At 37.1% G+C, this 22680-nt stretch overlaps 1 long non-coding RNA gene across 1 annotated transcript in view; it reads left to right on the forward strand.

Annotated features, from left to right (window-relative positions):
• The window catches only part of LOC309647883, a 42839-nt gene extending 25782 nt beyond the window's left edge, over nt 1-17057 (forward strand). Inside the window, exons 3-4 of the long non-coding RNA XR_014256347.1 lie at nt 3691-3754; nt 16953-17057. This is a non-coding gene — a long non-coding RNA (uncharacterized lncRNA). The remainder of the gene's footprint in view (nt 1-3690; nt 3755-16952) is intronic.
• Nucleotides 17058-22680: the final 5623 nt, after the last annotated feature.

Genomic DNA, 22680 nt, shown 5'->3' on the forward strand with positions numbered 1-22680 from the left:
ACAATTGTCTTTGGTTTTTGAAGAGTTTATAATCTAAGGGTCTAGCCAGGGCAAATCAGTAAAAACAAAAGGCATAGAAATCTATGTCATGGTTAGGAAAAATGCAATTTAAAATAAACTAACAGAAAAGGAGCATAGTTTCTTCTGTCTTTCAGTGGCAGAAATACGTGGGTCACTAATCATAATTGTGCCATTCAGTCAACAAATCTACTGAGTACCTACTGGATGCCAGTGGTCTAGGCACTGAGAATGCAATAGTGGAAAATCCCTGCATTCTTGGAATATAACATACATCCCTCTGTTGTCCCTTTTGTGTACCAGGCACTGGGAGCACAGAGGGGGATGTTTCTCAGCCTTAATATCACACTCCCAGAGGCAGACAGACTTAGAAACACTCAAGTGCAATAATACAATATACTAAATAGAGAAACCATTACTCAGATAATAAGTCATTGGAAGGAGACATTTATTTAAGAGTATATTTTCTGGATGCTCAGAAAATATATATGGTACAGGACTTTAATGTAACTCGTTGTTTCAGTTTTGAGATTGACAAGTATCTCTGTGGCCTAAGGAAGGTGTTAGAACATCTCTGCTGGACTTCTGTTTATGTGTCCCATTGGATGGTGTTGGTTCCGCCATTCTGAACAATTCATTCTTTTATTTGTTCTGTGTTTAAAGATGCCCTCTAAGAATAACAGATAGAGAACTTAGTTTTACGGACCCCACTTGATGATTGCAAGATTCTCCTGTCCTTTGGTGTGGGCATACTAAGTAAAAGGCATCTTTTAACAATAATGCCATATCACAGTTAGTTTGGTTGGTTGTTTTGTACACAACCAAGGTGCTAATTACTGCCAGGAGAAAGGCGGATCAATTCTACCACAGTCTAGTCTTCATTACCAGGTCACACTCTTTTGGTCACATAACCATCACCAATCTTTTTAGCTAGACATATATGTCTGCCAGAGTTTTATCCAGTATGTATCAAAGGAAGACTGAACTATCATAGCATGGCTCATTCCAACCTTTTTTTTCAATGGACTTCAAACAGTTCCTTTAAACAGTGTTTGATCTCTTTTTTTTTTCTGGTAAAGTTCCACAAACCAAATAAAAATACAACAATTCTAATTTTACATAAGGCATTTGTAGCTATTCCTTAGTCCTCACAATTATTTTTGAAAACAAAACATGTGTCTTGGTTATGAGAAACAGCTGCCACCTGAAAAGGAGGAGCCTGGGGCTGCTTTTTGCTTTCGGCATCAGATCAAGGTTTCCATTCTTTTCCCAATAACTTTCCTCATTGGATTAAAATGACATGATGAAAACCATTCCATAATAAATGATGATTTCTTCCATTACTGTTTTATTAGTGTGTTGGTAGAAACAAAAGCTTTATTTGGTCAGGGTTGTGTTTAGTTTTTTCTTTTTTAAATGATTGGGATTTAAATATCAGGTCTCTTGGCCTTTGCACTGAATGAGCAAACGTAATGATGGGCAAAACTCTTGGTGCCTTAGCACATGTCAACACAGTGCACCAAACTATGCTAGTGGTACTAGTGGTCATTGTATTCTTCACCACCAGTGCATGCGCAGTTAAGGATGTTATTGACGTAGAAGTAGACATACAATCCAGCTGTCTCCTATTATGCTAGACATCGATTTGCCAGAATGTGAAATAATGCCAATTTCCTTGCTTTTTTTGTTTTAGAAAATATAGTTATTTTTAATAAATATATGTTTACTTATGTTAACATCTAATGGGTTTATTGTTATATTTTAAGATGAAGTAATAAATTTAGCTTCTAAACATTTCTCAGATTTAATTTTTAATACAGTGAATATAAAATAGAACCTACATAAACAAAACGTCTTTGAGATTCTCAATACATTTTCAGAGCAGTGTTCAGAGCATGAAGAGGCCATGGGGCCAAAAAGTTTAGAATTTCTTTTCTACAGTGTTATGCAGGAAAAACCAGGAAAAAGTTTTTTAAAAAGTGGAGAAAATCCGGAGGGATCACCATCTAATATTATGACAAATCTGTGTAAGCAAATGAAACATTGGTTGGGATGTCATTCTGGCCTTTGTATTGGGAGTTCCTGACATCTTGCTAAGGTATAATTCGGATTATAGAGATATTAATGTATAATTCAGGAAAATAATTTAAGTGAGCCAATGTAGCATAGTGTGAAGTTGTGGAAATTGGGGTCAGAATGCCCAAATGGGAATCCTACCTTCACCATATACTATTTGTGTAATCACTGGGCAAATTATTTTATTTCATCATTTCTCAGTTTCTTCATTTATAAAATAGAAATAAAAATATTGTTTGAGTTATTGCTTAGCTGAATGGCTATAGGGGTTGGATGAAACAACAGATGTAAAATAATTAGAAGTGTGACGGCATCATAGTAATCATTCATTAAATATTATCCTTTATTTTGCTTCTTCCTATCCAATACCTTCTCCCACTTATGTTCCTCTCATTGCTTTCAGTTTCTAATATTTTAGTTGATCCCTTAATTAATAAAAACAATGCCCTCTTTTATTTTTTATTGCTGAGATAGTTCTTCTGTAATGCAGTCAAAACGGGCATGTAAGTACACTACAGGAAGTTTTTAAGATGTCAGTAACTGGGCTTCCCTGGTGGCGCAGTGGTTGGGAATCCATCTGCCAATGCAGGGGACATGGGTTCGATCCCTGGACCAGGAAGATCCCACATGCCTCAGAGCAACTAAGCCCGAGTGCCACAACTACTGAGCCTGCGCTGTAGAGCCTGCGAGCCACAACTACTGTAGCCTGCGTGCCTAGAGCCCATGCTCCGCAACAAGAGGCCCGCGCACCGCAAGGAAGAGTGGCCCCCACTGGCAGCGGCTAGAGAAAGCCCGTGTGCAGCAATGAAGACCCAACGCAGCCAAAAATAAATAAATAAAATTTAAAAAAACAAAAAACAAAAAAACTCTCAGCTACCACGCTACCAGAAAAACTAGTAGTCACATGAATAGACTCACAAACACACAAAGAAAGAAAGAAAGAAAGAGAGAAAGAAAAAGATGTCAGTAACTAATGCTTCAGATAAACAAACCTGGAAATTTCCAACATGCTGATTCCAATAAAACAACATCATGTAAAATAGGCCTAGGGAAGTAGCACACACACACCAACTTAATAAGCAGAGAGACCGTGCTTCATACTTAAATCCTTAATTTCTTTTAATGTTCATAAATCTTTGGAAATAGGTTAGGGCCTTGAGACATTTTTCTTGGGTTAGGGAGTTTTTGGAAACAATCCAGGATTTATAGAAGAGGAACATTCTTCAACAGTGGCAAGGATAAAAAGATTAACATCGCAAACAGGGATTTTGTAAAGAAGGCTTTGCATGTTAGGATTTACATTAAACAAACTAGCTATGTGTTTACCATTTTCCATCTTTACTCCCCCTGTTCTTTTTAGCCCTTTTACTCCTACTGTCCTAGTGTCCTCACCTGGGCAGAATCAAATGTTTTGATTGTAAGAAATAAACACTTTGCCTTACTTTATACCAGAGGAGGTGTATCAGGAGAGAAAATAATCCAAGGGAAGAATCTTTATAAAACTGACCTTTTGACATGAGTCTTTCAATTTGTTTTGCTTCATGGAATTTGCCCACAACCAACCTTTCATGCATAAAAACTTCTGCTACTTTACAGGAATGAGAGAAAAACAAGATTTTGTGCGTTATGAGGAGAACAGATCTGACTTCAGAGATTCATGGTAAGATTTGCTGCAGTTCATTCCACAGATAGGTTGCATTCATACCTATGCAATCCCATAAAGACAAAAGGAGCTCTTAATAAAGCAGGCCAGCTGCACAGACATTGTGGGCTAAATGTAGGGGTCGACAGACATGTATTATTTTATGCTATTAATATATTAGAAGGCAAGGTGGGTTCCGATACATTTTTAAAAGAGTTCTGTTCCCCAATCCATTCACTCTCTCAAGTGAATTTAGGCCTTAGACCACTTCCAGATTTCTAAGGAGAAAAATAAGAGTGTATTCCAAAGTCATCTCCACTGGTATTATAAATCCAAATTCTGGAGGATCAGTTTCCTTGCCTTAGACTTACTAGTTTAGTTAGTCTTCCTACTGTCTAGTTAGTGGAAGAATAAGACCAAATCATATGAGATTTATTATGTAAGCTTTCTTCTAAGGATGCTAAAATATTGTTTTCATTGTTAATTGATTATTCCACAGAAGAATGACTTTTGAAATTCCTTTTGCTTGAACCTTATTCCTTGCTTTTATTTCCTGATGTTTAGATGTTTAATGTCTGTCATCTGTTTCTTACTCCTTTTTTGTATATTTCTTTTTCTTTGACCAGTTCTCTACCCTCCCTTCATATTCATTTATTTATACTGATTCTAATTTTGCCATCTATTTTTATACCCTAAGTGCTGGCCAAGCTTCTTTCTTTTCCTCTAATCTAATCCATTAAGAAAGTATAATATTTAGTGGTAGTTAGTTTAGGTACAGAATTGCATTACAAATGCATTACAACATTATAAAATGTTTTCCTCCAAATTAGGAAAGAGAGGGGTATGGTTTAAGATTGGGAAAATATTAGAAATTGTTTCATTTGAGTGTCAATGGAAGAAAATTTCTTTCAGAATCTGAATAATGGTGGCTTTCTAATTTTCTAACATTTCTCAATAGTGTAAGTATTTGAATCCTGACACCCGTTTTGTATTTGAGAGTTTAATAAGCAAATAATCAAAACTTAGTCATAAAGAATTTATATTCCTAGTAACTAATGAGTATTCAATAAATGTTTGAACTGAACTGAATTGTTTGTTGAAGTAAGAAAAGAAATTCCACAGGGTCAGTCTTCAAGTATACTACTCTATCAGAGCTCTGGTTCAAGGTTCAATTGCAAATACTTGAGCTCAAATGGAATGATTAATGGCTCTCATTGCATAAACAAATAAGCTAGGAATGCTGAACTATTACTTTAGGTACTTGCCTTAAAACCTATGAAAATAATGACCTGAAAGACTCTGTTGAAATTTTCTTACTTGGTTATTGTTTACATGTTACATCAAATGAATTAAAGAACATTTTCTTGATTATGACTTTCTGATTACAAAATATTGAAATATTTGTTTTTGTCTAAAATATTTGAAGATATAGTTTTCAATCCTTGTTCATACAAAGCTCTCTGAAATGGTTTTAAGCAAATTTATTTTTAAAAAAAGTCCATGGTCTCAGGACATTTCTCCTCTAGGACGCAATTACAGCAATCCTTTGTCACTAAAAATGAGGGGCTGAGATAGAAGCTTTATATAAAAGCACTAACATTGTCATTTAATGCATGCCTGGTATCAGAAAGAGTTCAGTCAGAGAAGCAGCAGCAGTAAGACAATTATTGCAAGGAATTGGCTTATGTAGTTGTGGGGATGGTAGGCAAGGCCCACATCAATAGGGCAGGCTGTCAGGACAGGCAGGCTGGAACTCTGGAGCGGAAGCTGCTGTCAACAGGTAGAGTTTCTTCTTCTTTTTTTTTTTTTTTAATAGATTGAGAAACTGATTGGAAATTGAATGCAAACGAAGACCACTTGACTGTTACTGAAATGAATAGCCCAGTTTGCTTTTTTTTTTTTTAAAGAAATTCACGTTCTTTTATTTATTTATTTATTTATTTATTTATTTATTTATTTATTTATTTATTTATTTATGACTGTGTTGAGTCTTCGTTTCTGTGCGAGGGCTTTCTCTAGTTGCGGCAAGTGGGGACCACTCTTCATCGCGATGCGCGGGCCTCTCACCATCGCGGCCTCTCTTGTTGCGGAGCACAGGCTCCAAACGTGCAGGCTCAGTAGTTGTGGCTCACGGGCCCAGCTGCTCCGCGGCATGTGGGATCTTCCCAGATCAGGGCTCGAACCCGTGTCCCCTGCATTGGCAGGCGGATTCTTAACCACTGCGCCACCAGGGAAGCCCAAAAATAATAAGTGTTTTTGGTGATGACGTTTTGGTATCTATTCCATGCTAAAAGTACTACTGTATTTACAGGGAAACTATTATCGCAGAACTTATGATTAGCTTATGTATTGCTTGTGTATGTATTTAAATACCATTACCTTTGGGCAGAGACTAGATTTCCTGTATACTTGATATTGCAGGTTATAAATTAATATATAAGAATGTAGACACCAATAATGATTAATATCAATTTCTATACATGGAAAGAAGAGGGAACTTTTGGGGGGGGTGACAGAAATATTTGGTTAGAGTGTGGGTTACCTGGATGTATATATTTGTCAAAGTTCATCAAAAATTACATTTGGATTTTTGCATTTCACTACATATAAACTACACCTTAGTAAAAACTTATAAATATGAAAGAGTGAGATACTGGAATTGTTAAAGCAGAAAGGAGAGAAATCTTATCTGAATGTGTATTATTGAGGTGTTCCCAACTTTGCCATGGACCAAATTTGGAGAAACACTGGAAAGGAATTTTTCGATTAAAGTGGTGTGGCTTCTCAGTCTCCCATGCTGGCTTTGTTTTACTCTAAAAGTTTATTTGCTCTTGTCAACAGCAATATCAAATGGGGCTTTCTAAGTAGAGGAGATACATCCAGGATATGATGGAGGAATGAAAATTGGGTCCATGGGTTTTGATGTTTAGAATATGTTTATTTCATAAATAATATTTTTCAAAAGCATGGTGTCTAGTTGGCTGCATATAAAATCTAGTAAAATAGACATTTATAATGAGAAAGTATGTTTGTAAAAATATGAATTTCTTACATTTGAAAATATTTTTATTAACATCCAAAACTAGGGCAGAGAAATGTTTGCCAAGAACATTTATAGCTAGAAGACATCATTTATCTTTATCCCTCTGCCTAGAATACTTTCTTCTCACTTTTCCTTCTGGCAAGTCCTTAATCATTCTTAAAGACACAGAAAATATTACTTTTTCTGTTAAATATCTTCTATTTTCCCTGAGGTAGCCACATCTTTCCTCCCCTCCAAATTCCCTCATCTTTATCAGAGAGCACATGTCATGTTTGTATGTAATTTTGTTGGATCACCTTTGTTTCCCCAATTAAACAGCAAATTCTCAAAGGTAGACTGTATCCTATTTACCTCTTGTGTTACTACAGTTCTGTATATTGTGCTTGGGACACAGCAGATGGTTTAAAATATCTGTTAAGTTAATGAAAATTTTAGTTGAAAATATATTAAGGATGATTTTTACATTCTTTCTATCAACCAGCATTGACCAAAATAGAATGCCGCAAAACGATACATTTCTTGTGAAAAAGCTTGACATAAAAGGAGAAAGTGGATGTTTGGCTCTTGAGTCAGATTGTAAAAGAGCTCTTGATTGATAATTCAGTTCAAACACATATATTTCTCATGGTAAAAATATACCCTCTAAAAATATGTCATCTCGTTCTCTTGCCATTCTCCCCCTTGAACTCTGTGCTCTAAATCACCAGACTGAATTCAGAGGCTCTCATTCTTTCCTATGCTTGGCATGCTCTTCTCTGCTTAGGAAACATCCGCCCATCTTCAAGACAGCCTTGTCATTTGTGTTTATTTAATTATTCATTACTACTATGAGATGGTATCTCAAGGCTCAACAAATATTTGTTATGATTTTTTTTTTCCACACTGTGTGGCATGCGGGATCTTAGTTCCCCAGCCAGAGATCAAACCTGTGCCCGCTGCACTGAGAGCACGGAGTCTTAACCACTGGACCTCCAGGGAAGTCCCTGTTATGATTTGAAGAAAAGAGTTGATGGGCACTGGTTTCTACTCTCAATATGCCAACTAAATAACTAAGAGATAAAATTCACAGCAACGTGAATTCCCTCTCCATCTATATGAGCCTAAAAAAAAGCAAGAGATAAAACTTGAATATGATTATATAAACTAATGTTGATTGTTCTTTGGATTATAAAACCTTATCAATTTATTGTTGTATCACCAGGGCCTAGAACTGTACTTGATATATAGCACAAATCAATAAATAGTTATTGAATTAATAAATATGTATGGCAGGTTGTATCTGAGATTCTTAGGGATGATTTGTGTCATGATCTTGTTTGACATATTCCCATGACATGCAAATGGGTGTAATGTCTACGTGGCTGTCATTTCTACCACTAGCCTGAAAATTTCACATCGGGGGGCACCATGCTTAGCTAAGTATTGACTCTCCAGCACTTATAGATGTTCATTAACTATTTTTTGAATATTGTTAAAGGCTGAAGTCCGAAGCATTTGCAGAATAGGGTATTATTTTGACGTAAAAGAAAAAAGTCCTACTTATATCTTTTATGGCAGTTATATAAATTTTCTTTTTAATAATGATTGGATTCATTAATAATCAAATTAATGAGCCCATTAAATGGTTTATTTGACATATTGAGGTAGGGATAATAATATTTTTAATCAAATATCTTGATATTCATATAATAAAATAAAACATGATATTTATATGTGTTATCTATAAGTAAATGTTTAAAACTTTTAGAAGTTGGGAGTTAATTCAATTCATCCAGAAAAATGTTTTTGTATAGCTCAATATAGTGCTCATACATTCTTATGATTGAGTTAGAGAAAGGAATTTACTCCGTGGCAAATTTTACATTCAGAGTTGCAAAGAAAACCCCCCCAAACCAAAATCAAAAATGTTACCTTTATCTTGAACGTTTTGAGTTTTCCTCTAATACGGATGTCATGGATACATGTTATCTACACCTATTATGGCTATGCATTCTTAAAAAAAAATTGTTCTCTTGTTGATTCTGCTTTTAATTAACTTCATTGGAAAATAAGAAAGTTTCCATTTTGATTTTTCTGATCTAAGGAAGAAAGCAGAGGATCATATGGCTATATCTGGTAAGATCAGAAAGGAGAAATATGTTGAAGATCATTTAAAATATTTGTACCATATAGCCTTTGATCTGTTGGAGTAAAGAAATCTGTTAAATTTAAATAAATTTATCTAAAATAGTGAATTTTAAGTCTTCTGTGGAAAGGTAAGAGCAATCAGGTTTTGATTCTGAACATCTTGGATGATGATGGTAGAATCTAGAGCTTTGGGATGGCTTTGGCTCACTTATTATTAAAAATATAAAATCCCTTCAGGTGAGTAAGTCCGTGTCCCCATGTTCCGTAATGAACACATTAATCTAGATCAGCACTGTCCAATACAACTTTCTGTGATGATGGAAATATTCTGTGTGTGATATACGTACCCCTGTGTTCATTGCAGCATTACTCACAATAGCCAAGATATGGAAGCAACCTAAGTGTTCATCAACAGATGAATGGAAAAAGAAGATGTGATACACACACACACACACACACACACACACACAAGAATATTACTCAGCCATTAAAAGAAAGAAATCTTGCCATTTGCAACAGCATGGATGGACGTAGAAGGTATTATGCTAAGTGAAATAAGTCAGAAGGAGAAAGACAAAAAGAATATGATTTCACATATATGTGGAATCTAAAAACCAAAACAAATGAACAAATAGAACAGAAACACAGTCATAGACACGGAGAACAAACAGGTGGTTGCCAGGGAGAGGGTGATGAGGGGATAAGAGAAATATGTTAAGAGGCACAAACTTCCAGTTACAAAATAAGTAAGTCGCAGGTATGGTATGTACAGTGTGGGGAATGTATATAGTCAGTAATAATATACTATGTTTGTATGGTTGGGGAATGTATATAGTCAGTAATAATATACTATGTTTGTATGGTGACAGATGGTAACGAGACTTATCATTCTGCCTAGAAGGACAAAGAGAATAAGCCAGTTAGCGTTTTCTCAGAGTCGACTGGGTTAAGTGGTGGGAGATTTTTCTTTCCTTACACGGGTTTTTCACCGCAGCCCCAGTTTTCATTTTCAGTGGCTCACTGCCTTGCCAGTGGAGCCCGGTGTCTGGCCTCACATTCTCCCCCAGCTCTGCCTTTGTGGAAGGCATCCTTGCCCTCTGCCTGGGTGGATGAAGAGCGGCTGCTCAGCTGCGTAGGGTGAGAGACAGAATCCGGGGGATAACTGCTCCTTTTGTGAACAGTTAGCCGAGCTTAGTTTTATTCTTAACTGCATCTTTACTTTCAGGTACATGGTCCCTCCAATTTCTGTGCTTTTTGGGGCTTCTGCAGCTCAGGTGGCCTTGCTGCTGGCCTTTCTCTGCTGCCAACTCAGGTCCAGGCTCCCTCTACTCTGTTAAGTTCGTTCACTGGCTTTCCAGCTTCCAAAATTTGACTGTTGCCACAGCTTCTCTACCATTAGTGCTTGGGCATTTATGCTCTTAAAAAAATCCCTTTATCATCATTTTCGTGAGTTTCAGGAGGGAATAGAAGAAAATACCTGTATTCAATCTAGCGTGTTTCTCTCCTATATTTTTCATAGTCATTCACTTAACCCTATATGTTATCTCATCAAGGACTCCTGCCTGGGCTTTAACCATGTTGAGTCTGGACCTCTGTCATCATTTTCCCAGCTCGCTACCTTTTTCTTCTATCTGATTCACTGACATGCCCCTTTCTCAAGTGAATTTGGACTATGCTCTTCCTTATAGAATGTGTCAGTGGGCTCCTAATTGACTTAAAAATAAAATTCTACTTAATGAACTCAAACATTTTAATCCATGCTTCTGGATACATTGGCTCATTGTCATTAAAAAGAAAGAGAGAGAAAGAGAGAAAACAGGATTATTAGTTGCAATAGCCAAGGGAACGATTGTGGCCTCAGAATGTACGTCTCCCTTCTCTCGTATATTCCATATAGTTTTTAGGTTTCACTGCAGTGAACTTTTGTAATTCTGTCACTTAAGTTGTACTTACTACCACCAAATAGCTAACCAAAACCTATTCAGTTAATTTAGCATTTTAGAAATCAGAGTTACAGAATACATTATTTTCATTGACTATCTTTTAGTAACTGAAATAGAATGAAGCAGGTTTATCGATGACTGTCTAAAAGAAATAACTCAAATTTGGTTAAATTTTTACACTATAAGTGTCGACTAAAAAATTAAATGCACAACCTAAAATCTGAGAGTTATGTTTTACTTGGCGAAAATTTTTATGACTTCAAGCCCGGGAGGCAAGCATCTCAAGTAACCCTGAAAGAACTGCTCTGAAGAGGTGAAGGGAGACCTCGGTTACATAGGAGTTTTGCAACAAAGGGCAGGTAGTAGGAACAAAAGATTACTGTTAATTAAAGAAAACTAGAAATTTCGAGTTAAGGAATTTAGTGCTTTTCTATGTGTGGGAAGATGCAAGAGTCTGGGCTCACTGAAATCATCCCTTTAATATGCACTTCAACTATCTGGGGCCAATATCCTGTGTTTTCCCATCCTGAGTTTCCTCAGGGCTCACCGTGGGGAGTGGCTGAAGTCTGACGGCTGCTAGATGGCGGGTATTGTTTGTTTCCTTCCTGAGTTCCCTTAGGGCTCACCAGCTTACCTTCGGTGATGGCTGTAATCACTGATGACTGTGACATCCTTTGTTTAGTGATATGGCAGGCAATATTCCATTTCTCATAAGGTATTTTATATTTTTTAGAGGGCAATAAATTCAAATCAAATGTAAAATACCTATCATCTGTAGTTGTGATAACTATTTAATAACAATATATGGATTAAAGGCTTTCTTATCCCCAAATCCAATACACTCAAATCATTATTTAAAATGCACTGTATTCACAACAACACATGTTAAACATGAACTTATTTGCAAAGCAGAAATAGAGACACAGACGTAGAGAACAAACTTATGGATTCCAAAGGGGGAAGGGGGAGGATGAACTGGGAGATTGGGGTTGACATATATACACGACTATGTATAAAACAGATAACTAATGAGAACCTACTGTATAGCACAGGGAACTCTATTCAATGCTCCGTGGTGACCTAAATGGGAAGAAAATCTAAAAAGAGGGGATATATATATATATATAAAACTGGTTCACTTTGCTGTACAGCAGAAACTAACACAACATTGTAAAGCAATTATACTCCAAAAAATTTTTTTTAAAAATAAGTGGTATTTTTTTTATCGTATATAGGCTTTGCTTCATTTGGAATTGCACTTATACTTTTCTGTAATAAAGATAATCAATGTTTATATCAAATGTCTCATCACTCAACCGTGTTAGAGTAGACACAAACATTATTTACCAAATACCTGCTGGGAACTATTCTGAACATGCATTTCCTGTATTACACACACCGTCAATGTTCTCAGCCGCAGAAGTCTCATAATGTGGAGTTAAAGTTTAATAGGTCTTGCTGATAACACGCATTGATGGAGAGTGGCCTGACCTGCTCAACTTGTTCTTAATGACAAACCATTCAGAGCAGACGTCCAGCCAGACATCACCAGTCACCCAAAGAGCTGGACGAACACTGGTTTGTTTTTGTTGCTGTTGTTGTATGGTTTTTTTTGGCCTCGCTGAGTGGCTTGTGGGATCTTAGTTCCCTGACCAAGGATCGAACCCCAGCCCCCTGCAGTGGAAGTGCAGAGCCCTAACCACTGGACTGCCAGGGAATTCCCTGGGGTGTTTCCTATTTACTAGCGACCGTGCTTCAGATGGGCAATCCCTTTGAACATTGTTGGAATCCCTTTAAGCAAAGTCTATGTAGGTATGTGTGAATTTAAGTTTATTACCAATTTCAAAGATTACAAAAAACTTTACTTATGTATCCTTATACAGCCTGGGCTTTTGATTTTACATGATATCTAGAGGTTTATTTCAGCAATTACACCTAAGAAAAAAATTAGTTTTGCCTAGCTACCATTTATTTCTCTGATATATATTTATTTAAGCAGCCTTGTAAATTAGTAGAAAAAATCCTGACTAGTAAATGTTGAGAATACAGCAGTGACAATGACAACCACAATAGAGCATATTACTATAGAACAAACACATGATAACTTGAAGATCTTGTCTACTAGTCCGTCATTAATTGTTTCCTGCTCTGAACAAATTCTAAAGTAGCTTTCATCAAGGTTATCTAAGCATGGAGCCATTGACCATTTTTTCCTCACTACTAATTTCCATACAAGATTATGTTTAAATTTAAAATAGAATCGACTTAGGTTACGTAATTTTAAAAGATTCTGTAGAACGTGCTTAAACTTCCTCCTTGTAATGATTCTTTGAGAATAATCCTGAGATGTCTAAAAGATTTGCCTAAGGTGAGACCATGTGCACATCAGTGAACCAATGAAAAAGTACCACATGCACCAAACATCACTCGGTACCAAGTAGTGGAGGTCTCTAAGGGGAAACAACAAATGGCTTCTTCCCCATCAAGTTTCCGTACAAATTAAGATGTAGGCATAAAAGAAGAGTAAAACTGGCCTCATCACCGGGGAATAGCTTGCTTCTAGGTTTTCTCCCAAAGAAAAGAGGCAGGGCATGCTTGATTTTTTTTCTTACTAAACTTATCGATCTGATAAGTCTTTCCACTTGGGGCTGACTAAGTAATGGAGCGGAGCAAGTCCAGATGTTCCCAGAAAATTCCCTAAGAATTTTCATGGAAAGTAAAGAGCGGGGGGGGAAAGCATTTTCGCTAACACTAAGGATTGTGAACACCAGACTTTGCCCCACCCACCTTGATTATTTATAATTAGAATCCACCACATGCTTGCTGTTCTCTTTCTTTCTTTTTTTCCTTTCTATTTCTTTCTTTCTAGGGGACCAGTAAAGTGTCATCTACTTAATATTTCTAAAAGCTTTGCCTCACATCTAGGGGTTTGACAATATTCTTCTGTTTCTGTGTTGAAGGGTAAAGATACTAAGCTGTCCTGTGATACTCTATGGTTGTAGTCTTTCCCATGCACTACAGGAAACGTACATCAATCTTCAGACGGTCCAACACCTTCATCAGATCCTCTAAGGCATACGCTATAGCAAAAGGTTAGAAACTACTGTCCTCTAGGGAAGGCAGTATCTTCCTGGCGTCTTGATCAGTAAGCATGGTTATTCTGTGTCTCCAAGAACAGACTGTCTTGGGAGAGTAAAACTCTGTCCTATTCCCCAGTTGATTTGCTGCTGTCATTTAACATGAGTGTCTTGGATTTATCTCAACCCTAATCACATCATATGTCCAAGATGCCTATAGATGTCTACACAGAAAATGGATAAATCTGCTTCGTCCTGGTTGGACCTTGTCTAAGACTTATCTTTTATCTGGGGGATGTGCGTGGAGGGGCTTCTCCAAGTTCTTAGCAACTTTCTTCCAAACGCTCCTTTTGTGCTGCCGTCTCTTTGACTCCAAACAGTCCTATATATTTGGATTTTTCAATCTAATGAGATTGAGGGTGGGCCTGGGGGTGTGAGGGGAAAGGATGACCTATAGAGGACGTACTTTTGCATGGGTATTTTTATTCAACATATATTTCTTGGGCATCTGCTATGTGCCAGGCACTGCCCTAGGCTCTAGAGACATTAAGACAAATAAGACCCAAAGGTCACATTTAGTTTGGGAAGGGGTGGATTATAGACATTATCTAATTTTTCACGTTCTCATATTGGGTAAAGTCCGTAATATATTCCCAGGGAGTACAGAACCCAACAGAAAAGATAAGAAATGGAAAACTGGAACTTTTCAACACTTAAATAATTTTATCTATGAGGACATAGATAAAATCTTTCAAACTGGAGTCTGAAAATCTTATTTTTTCCCTTAGAGTAACCAGCAGACTAGTAAATGATAGACCTCAACTGAAATAAATGTCCTGAGGGGCTGATGCAAACGTTGTCTACTTTTGAAAACAGCAGGAGCAAAACCACCCTCTTCTGAATCTGTTCGTCATCTTTTTTTTTTTTTTTTTTTTTTAATGTGGACCATTTTTAGTCTTTATTGCGTTTGTTACAGTATTGCTTCTGTTTTATGTTTTGGTTTTTTGGCTACAAGGCATGTGGGATCTTAGCTCCCCGACCAGGGATCGAACCCGCACCCCCTGCCTTGGAAGGCGAAGTCTTAACCCCTGGACTGCCAGGGAAGTCCCCTGTCATCTCTTTCTTAAACAAGGGAAACTCAAGAGGCCATAAAACTCCCACCTTATTGATCAGCATCCTTTCAAAAAGATAAACCCAGGCCCACCTTATTGGCCCTCCTAGACTTCTTCATTCCAAAATGAAACAATTTTCAACTTCTTCAAGCCTTTTCCTTGTTGTGTGACCCTCTGGGAACCTTAAACATTAAGAACCTCTAAGTCTTCATCACGTCATTCCCCCCAACCTCCCTTTGCACTTTTTACCTTTCCTGCATTATGAGCTTCAGAGTGTGTAAATGGTGATGAAGTGAATAAAATTTATCCCCAAAATATTTTTGAGGGACTAACGTGTGCCAGAAACAGTGCAAGGTGTCAGGGATGTGTAGTGAACCTAACAAACATGGTCCTTGTAGTTGTTAAACTTCATCTAGTGGAATAGACCTTAAACACATAAAGGCATAAGTCAATGGCAATTGTAACAATCCCTATAAAGGAAACACGCAGCGAATACAGGCATAACTTAAGAGATATTGCAGGTTCAGTTCCAGACCATCACAATAAAGCAAATATCACAATAAAGCAAGTCACATGAATTTTTTGGTTTCCTAGTGTATGTAAAAGTTTTTGTTTACACTATACTGTAGTCTATTAAGTATGCAATAGCATTATGACTAAAAAAAGGTACATGCGTTAATTTTAAGAATACTTTACTGCTAAAAAATGCTAACCATCATCTGAGCCTTCAGCAAGTCATAATCATTTTGCAATAGTAACATCAAAGATCACTAAACATAGATCACCAAAACAAATATAATAGTAATGAGAAGGTGTGAAATATTGCTAGCATTACCAAAATGTGACACAGAGACAGAAAGTGGGCAAATGCTGTTGGAAAAAAGGCACCGATAGACTTGCTCCATGCAGGGTGGCCACAAACCTTCAATTTGTAAAAAACCGTGAAGTGCGATAAAGCAAAATGCAATAAAATGAGGAATACCTCTACAAAACTATGTGACCAAATTTAGACTGGGGAATCAGGCAAGGTCTTTCTGCAGAAAAGATGTTTAGGTTTTGATGTGAAGGATAATAAGACACCATCCCTCATGACAAGGTAATATGGAGACTTGCATTTGGTGTACTCATGGAACATATTGTCATTCTAGGAAGTCAAACATGAAAATATCGTTTCTGATACAGACCTTCTTCAGAATTGTATGAGAGAAAAATTCTGAATCCTTCAAGTGATTTAATGCGGTGACTTCAGTTGAAGTGCTAATGAATGGAGGATTAGTAATCACTTGAATTTTGTTACCAAAATATCTTAATGCTATCTGCAGCTATCATTAATCTCACTGCAGAGTTCAGTTAGCATTATGAATAAGGAAAGCATCTTTCTATTTCACTGATGATGCTTGATTTTACCTCAGTGTTAATTATGGTGTTTATGGCTTTTGCAGTGTTCGTGTGTTTGTCTTACCTATGAGAAATAGCCTTGCGTTACAGTCCATTGATGTACAGTTTTTATATTTTATGTGAGAGAATAAAACATGATGGGTTTCCTATTTTAATATTCTGGTCATCTCCTCCCATATGAAAAAAATCACAACAACCTAAAAAATGAATAACAGTGAGGGAATAATCAAACATCTGAGGTTCCAGGGACAAAGGCACTCCACCTGACAGTAGCTTGAGCCAGAGATTTAACATTTTTGGGTGCAAGTTAGGAAGCAAATAAAATGATTCTAGCAAGGAAGAAAGAACAGGTGCAATGTGCCTCACAAATAAATTCCCATCCTAAGTCTTGCTCTTTCTTGTTTTTCACTTAACAGCCACCAAAAGTTACCACATTCCCACTTGCTAGTTTATTAAGTTTATTTCTGCCTTAAATTTCTATCTTCTGTTTTGTCATTTGTCCCCCAATATTTGCAGGGCTTGGGCCAGAGCACAAATGGAGACCCACATCCAATATGGAAGTTCTGCTGATGGACAAATGAAGTTTAAATGAATAATAAAAACATGCATAATTTATAATTATTATTTATTCTATGAAATTTGTTGTTGATGCCATTTTAGCAAAATCACTAATTATGTTGTTGTAACCCAGATTTCCATGTAAATTATGTTCTATTGTCAGTAATGATCTAAGGAGTAAAGAAAGAAAATAATTATACAGTATTAAATCCTAGAAGCAAAGTCAACATTCAAAAAAATCTGAATGAAACTCTAAGTCTTCAAGAATGTTGCTATTGTAGTCCACCTGGAACTTTGCCTAAAATCTGAGTTCCACCCTTATCATTTTTGTCTGAATATTAGTGCCTCCTTGCAAAGCTGCATCGCTCCAGGCTTATCTTCTCAAGCTTCATCCATTGACAAGTGAAAAAAAACCCAAAACACAAAAGACTAAACATGCCGTGAAATCAAACACAAAAAGTTGATCACAATTAGTTTAAAAGAAAGAATATGTGGCTGAGATTACTATTAATATAGTATCTGTGAGATCACTCATGTATTCATGGCATGTGTGTATTAATTTCCAATGTGATTTCTCCTATTAAGTGAAAAAAAAGTACTGTATCTGATCCAAAATATTTTCTACCAGTAAAAAGACGCCAAGTTAAAAAAAGTTACTGAGATGGATGAATAGGAAACCTGAAGAGAGACGTCAACTGGACAGGCTCCATCTGTTCATCAGTTAAATTTGGTACCTCATTCATTACAGTATTTACTCCTGGAGCCAAAGGAATTTCAGTTATGATTTAGATTGCCGTGTATCCATGTTACAACAGGATGACTTGGGGCATCTCTGATACCTGCAGAATTCAGACAGTGCCCATGAAACCTACTAGGAGAGTCTGAGAGTAGGTCAGGGAAATTGGCGTTTGTGCAACTTCTATTAGGAGCCAGGTATGTATCAGACTTGCGAACATAAGCTGTCTCATTTCATTTAACAGTATTCTATGGAGCCCGTAGATTTAACAGTCAGAACACATATGGGTGGTCATTTTGATTGCAAGGATCAGCAAATCTCTCTGGCTAACACAAGGAAGAGTCTAGTAGTTCTTAGGAATTTAAGAAAAAAATATTGTATGAAACCCTTCACAACGGTTTCTGTATCATCTCTCCGCTCTGTCTCGACAATGACTCAGCACTTTTAGGCTCTGCTTCTCCTGAGTCTCTTGTCACTTCCCTCCAAGTTGTCAGATCAATCACATCATTCTGTCTATATTTTCTCTACTATAGCATCTACTTATTAATAATTCAGCTCATTCATAATCATCATATGACTAACAACTTTTTTCTTTATAATCTTTTAGTTGTTCTTCCAATCACAAAATTCTTTTTTGCATGTCTATTCAGATTTCCAAGAGGGAACAATCTCATTGACAGAGTTCTTTCTTACTAAGCAGAGTTTTTAGAACTCAGGTTACATCATTACCATTGGCAAACTTATGGATCAACTATCTTTAAGTCAGATGCACAACTCTGGGGCAATCAGCTAGGACCATGAGAGGGTGCCAATACAAGTCAATGGGAAAAAGTACTCTCCTCAACAAAAGGTGCTGAGAGAACTGGATATCCACATTCAAAGAATGAAGTTAGACACTTACCTCATACCATAGACACTTACCTCACACCATATACAAAGATTGACTCAAAGTGGATGACAGGCCTAAATGTAAGAGGTCAAACTATAAAACTCTCAGAAGAAAATGTAGGTATAAATCTTTGTAGCCTTTGAGTAGGCAATGATTTCTTAGATATGACACCCAAAGTACATGCCAGAAAAATAGGTAAACTGGAGATCATCAATTTTAAAATCTTCTGTGCTTCCAAGGACATCATCAAGAAAGTGAATTGGGACTTCCCTGTTGGTCCAGTGGTTAAGACTCCATGCTCCCAAAGCAGGGGGCAGGGGTTCAATCCCTGGTCAGGGAACTAGATCCCACATGCCTCAACAAAGATCCCACACGAGGCATCGAAGATCCCTCATGCAGCAACTAAGACCTGGCACAGCCAAGTAAATAAATAAATAAATATTTAACAACAACCAAAAAAAAAAAAAAAAAAAAAACCCAAGAAAGAAAGTGAATAAACAACCTACAGAGTGAGAGAAAATATTTGCAAATCATGTATCTGATAAGGCACTTGTACCTAAAATATATAAAGAACTCTTACAGCTGGGTAACAAAAAGACAAACAACCCAACTGAAAAATGGGCATAAGTTATGAATAGACATTTCTCCAAAGAAGATATACAAACAGTCAATAAGCACAAGAAAAGATGTTCAATGCTATCAGTCATTAGGGAAATCAAAATTAAAGTCACAATGAGATACCACTTCACACTCATTAGGATGGTTATAATAGAAAAGATAGAGAATAAAGAATACTGGGGAGGATGTGGAGATACTGGAGTCCTCAGACACTGCTGGAGGGAGCATAATATGATGCAACAATTTTACAAACCAGTTTGGCAGTTCTACAAAAGCCTAAAGTTACAATGTGACCCAGTAATACTCCTTCTACGTATATATCCAAGAGAGCTGAAAACATACATCCACATAAAAACTTACATGTAAATATTCATAGCGGTATTATTCGTAATAGCCCCGAAGTGGAAACAATCCAAATGCCCATGAACTGATGAATGGATACATAAAGGGTGGCATATCTATATGATAATACATTTTCAGTAATAAAAAGAAATAATGGACTTATACATGTTACAACATGGATGAACCTTGAAAACATTATGCTAAGTGAAAGAAGTCAGTCACTAAGGACCATGTAAGTAATTAATTATGTAATTCCGTTTATATGAAATGTCCTAAATAGACACATCTATAGGTACAGAAAGTAGATTAATGGTTGCCTAGGCTTGGGGGAGATGGGGTGGGGTGTTGAGGGTAACGACTAAAGGGTATGGTGTTCCTTTTTGGGGTAATGAGAATGTTCTAAATTTGATTGTGGTGATGGTTGCACAGCTCTGGGGACATGGTGAAAGCCACTGAATTACACATTTTAAATGAGTGAGTTGTATGGTATGTGCATTATGCCTCAATAGAGCTGTTTCTTAAAATCACCATCTTTAGTATATTCATGAAAGATTATATTGAAATCTGTTTCTCCCCCAGTTGCCGTCAGAGTCTGCCATCCAAGCTAGAAACTTGAAGCACATCTTCGATTCTTTCTTCTCACTCATCCCTCAGTTCACCTAGACCACATCCATTCATTTTCTAGGTATTTTAGATTCAACCTTCTTCATGTCTCTAAATCCTTCCTTTCACTCCATTTTTATTCCCACTGCTTGAATTCAAGCCGTAATCATTTATTCCCTGGATTGCTGCCTCCTTCTTCTGTCTTTTTTTCCTTGTCTTTAATCTAGGCTTCCTCATGCTACTGCAATGATGACCTTTCTGCAACATCAATGTGATTTTGTCCATAGTAACTGCTTAATATGGCAGATATCTCAGTTGACTGCAATGTCAAGATGGACAATATTCTAAGCACATTTTTTCAAACTCCCATTTACTACTGAATAACATTAAGTTGCTCCTTGATTAACCAATAATCATATTTTCATTTGGCCATATCTATCAGAATTAACCATATTAATGATCATTTCAGAAGTATCCTCTACATATTTCTATGAATCAAAAGTCGGTTTAACCAAAACAGATGATTGTCAGACATCTCTCACTTTTAATGTTGGGCAGACAGTCCCAAAGTTACAGTAGTCACTCTATTTATTTTGCAAAGTTATGTACTTTGTCTTTGAAAATTTAGAAAACTCTGAAATTTGGAGACATCCTGTAAGAAGGTAGTTACCCTTTGTATACACAAATATAAGATAGAAGAAATTATTAATTAGACAGACAAATAGGAGAAAGTGTGATTCCAGGCAATTGAGTTGCATTTTTCTGCTAATTCTCAGGAATTGAGACAAAAGGTATTCTTTTTGTACGTTGCCCTGAATGCCAATAAATAGGGATTCTTCTGTAGTAGAAAGGAAGTTAATTTTAGGGTCAAGCCCTTCCCACGTTTTTTTTTCTGTCTTCATCGTTAATACATAACACACTTGAGCAACTGTCTTTCTTTTCAATGGGAGTGTCTTCCAGTGCCTCAAGAAAGAATTACTCTAAGACGCTGAGCCTTAATAATTAGGGTTGAAACATCAACAGCAAATATCATGTAATCTCTATTCCTATCACGTGGGAGTGAGACTTTTTCAAAAACATTCCCAAATGTTTATGTTACTCTTGCGCTCTCAGCATGAAAATACGCAAAGGTGCACACACACCCCGACTCTTTTTCTGACACACATAGCTTGTGTCCACACACACTCACAATGTTTTTGATATGAAATAGTATTTCTTGAAGCCATATTTCAAAGAGCTGTCTCCCTGCCTTTCTTCTCTAGATGTCTTGGAAAAGTTCTGAGAAACTATGGCATCAGCAAATAAACTTGACCTTGTTTAGCCCTTCTGAGAAAGTAAACTTTAAAAAATTACAATAGCTCATTTAATTACCATTGTTTGAATCTACTGAATACATCTGAATGAACTGAATATGAAATTGTGGAAAATGAGTATGAAATTTACCTTTAGTTTAAATTTAAAAATTAAATTGAAAGCTCAGAATATTATTCTTGGACACTTATGCCTTTTAAATATTTTATTAGACATAGAAATAATTAGCTTGAGACAGTGCTTAGTCTCACAGCAGGGAATCAGTGGAGAAAAATGAAATCTTAAAAAATTGGTCGGGGCTTCCCTGGTGGCACAGTGGTTAAAAGTCCGCCTACCAATGCAGGGGACACGGGTTCGAACCCTGGTCCGGGAGAATCCCACATGCCGCGGAGCAGCTGGGCCCATGCGCCACAGCTGCTGAGCCTGCACTCTAGAGCCTGCGAGCCACAACTGCTGAGGCCCGTGTGCCTAGAGCCTGTGCTCCGCAATGAGAGAGGCCACCGCGGTGAGAGGCCCATGCACCGCAACGAAGAGTAGCCCCTGCTCGCCGCAATTAGAGAGAGCCTGCACGCAGCAACGAAGACCGAACTCAGCCATAAAAAAAAAAAAAAAAAAAAAAATTGGTCAGTGCAACTTAAAAACGAGGACCGTGGGCTTCTCTGGTGGCGCAATGGTTGAGAATCTGCCTGCCAATGCAGGGGACACGGGTTCGAGCCCTGGTCTGGGAAGATCCCACATGCCGCGGAGCAACTAGGCCCGTGAGCCACAACTGCTGAGCCTGCGCGTCTGGAGCCTGTGCTCCGCAACAAGAGAGGCCATGATAATGAGAGGCCCGCGCACCGCGATGAAGAGTGGCCCCCACTTGCCGCAACTAGAGAAAGCCCTCGCACAGAAACGAAGACCCAGCACAGCCATAAATAAATAAACAAACAAATAAATAATTAATTAAAAAAGACAAAAAGAAAACGAGGACCGTTTTAATATGATGTGAAACTGGAACGTCCAGATTCCAGCTACACAGATGAATTGCAAAGTAATGAACCAATTGATTTTAAAAATTATCTGATTCAGTTCCAACAACGGAATTTTTTTCGACTCACATAATTTTAAGTTTACACTCATGTTTTGCCCCCCTCTTTTTTTTTTTTGCTTTTATGCTCCCTTTAAAAACAGGTCTTTAAATAGCA

The sequence above is a fragment of the Balaenoptera physalus genome (genome assembly GCF_965194825.1).
Source record: "Balaenoptera physalus genome assembly, chromosome: 18".
NCBI classification, from domain to species: Eukaryota; Metazoa; Chordata; class Mammalia; order Artiodactyla; family Balaenopteridae; genus Balaenoptera; species Balaenoptera physalus.